This window comes from Aplysia californica, unplaced genomic scaffold, assembly GCF_000002075.1.
Source record: "Aplysia californica isolate F4 #8 unplaced genomic scaffold, AplCal3.0 scaffold00421, whole genome shotgun sequence".
NCBI classification, from domain to species: domain Eukaryota; kingdom Metazoa; phylum Mollusca; class Gastropoda; order Aplysiida; family Aplysiidae; genus Aplysia; species Aplysia californica.
This window is the reverse complement of record NW_004797691.1, coordinates 428,447-430,784: the sequence shown is the minus strand read 5'-3', so window position 1 is coordinate 430,784 and position 2,338 is coordinate 428,447.

Genomic DNA, 2,338 nt, shown 5'->3' with positions numbered 1-2,338 from the left:
GTCTGTCTGTCTGTCTCTCTGTCTGTCTGTCTGTTTGTCTGTCTGTCTGTCTGTCTGTCTGTCTCTCTGTACCCCCCCCCACTCTCTCACTCCACCCCCTCTCTCTCTCTTTCGTCTGGCTACTCATCTTTGGTCTTACACTTTTAATCTCATGTCTTATCCCCTCTGTACTGATACAGAAAGATACAAGAGCGATTAAACACGCACAGTGATAATTGTTCGCTTTTTTAATGAAAGCATCACGCTTAGAACAATTCGAGACTAGCTATTTAAAACGTGAAACCCCCGAGTATCTCATTTATCGCCCCCTATCACGAGTTATTTCTCAGGCAGACGTTCAGCTCAACTGAATAAACTCTAATGCATTGTTCTCTTACAGTGCATGATTGCAACCCCTCCCCCTTCAAAGTAAAAAGAACAAATGAAAAAATTGAAAAAAAGCACTGAAAAATAAAATGAAATGAAATGAAAAATAAACATGAATTTATTCACAATACCTCCCGCAACAACAACAGTAACACATGTACAACAGATCCCTAAAAACAACAACACCAAAACAAAAAACCCCCCAAAAATCAAACCAAAACAAAACCAAAAACAAACCCTAAAAAATAACAAAACAAAGCAAAAACTAATACAACCCATCAAACCCCCCCCCCCCCCAACCCCTTTCCAATTGTGACTTTAAAAAAGACAACAGCCATTAAAATATAATGCGAGAGACATTCATACGTAGTTTTTGTATAAATACTCTTTGAAAGCAAAAATCCCTCAGGCTCAGGTGTGAGCACCCATCCACGCCCTTTCCCTTTTTTGTGTCTCAGAGAGCAGACTCACATAATAATTATTGTACAACATATCTATCTGGTTAAAGTTTGAGACGCTTTGATAAAAGCTTTGAAGCAATAATATCTAAGTAGCTAATCTTGTACGAAAGCCTTTATTAAGAAGATGAACGTATCGTGATGGTTTGGACGAATGCCATCTTCAACTTTATTTTGTAATATAAGAGGTAGCTCAGAGATCTGACATCCACATCCGAGCAAACTGAGCAGAGGTCTAGGCTAAGAAAAATCTATACTGAGCTAAAGCTCGAAGATGTTCCAGTGGGATCCAAAACAGATTCACCCACCTTCTAGTCCAACAAGATACCAACTGAGCCGTTACCACGCAAAATAATAAATATATATAAAAATAAATAAATAAATAAATAAATACATAAATAAATAAATAAATAAATAAATAAATGAAAGAATGAAAGAATGAATGAACGAATTAACAAATAGAATGTAATTTTTTTAAAAGAAACAAATTTTTTTTTTTAATCGAAAAAAAAGAAACCTAGCTCATCACACAAAAGGCCTCAACAGTCTCATGCTAATCATTCCCATCTGTTTTTTTCTCTTTATTTCATCTATGTACGCAGAACAATTTTTTTCTCCGGTTCCCAACTCAAAAGCGCAGGTTTTGATGTCCAATATGGAAAGCAGATGTTCTCAAGAAATGTTAGCGGAAGGTATGCAGACAGAATATGCTCAAAATAAACCTTAAACGTCTGAATGTTCTTTGAACTGACTCGGCTATAAAGCTATTAAGCATGTCGTCTCCGGATTTGATATGCTGTAGTTGCACGATAGCTATTTCTTTATGGTCCGTTGAGGCGATTTCCAGATTTTGCCAACAGTAATTTAATCCTGTACGTGTTTTAAAGATATTCTACGATTGTGCATTGATATTTTTTTCTATTTGTCAAATATCTGAGTAGGCTGGGATGGATTAGATCTAGATCTAGTTGATCGTCGTTTTCAAGAGGAACAAAACATTGTCTCAGTTACAATCAAATGTTATTTTACTATCATGACGGTTCTCTCCCCTTTATGTTTCCTTATTGTTTTTCTTTTTTTCTCTCAGTATAAATGATTGAATACTGCTTTCTTATTTAAAAACAAAGCAATGACAACAACAAGTAAATAAAAGAATAAACAAATAAAGACTAATGGAAACAGAATGGCGCTTACTTCCAAACCTGAGAGCTGTACCCCTCAAACAAACAAACAAACAAACAAACAAACAATCAAACAAACCAAACAAAACCAAACAAAACCAAACCAAACCAAACCAAACCAAACCAAACCAAAAATAATAAATAAAATAATAACCACAACCCCCGCCGCTAAAGTACAGCAGCGAGTGAGTCCTCCAAGTGCAGCGAGTGCAGACAGTCAGTGGGTGGTGACCTTCGACTATTTACTCACGAGAGTAGACCTCTTGTCGCGTCTGCAGCAACCTTGTTTGTTCCGTATTTTACTTCGCGCTCAGCCTCAGGCAACACTTTTCC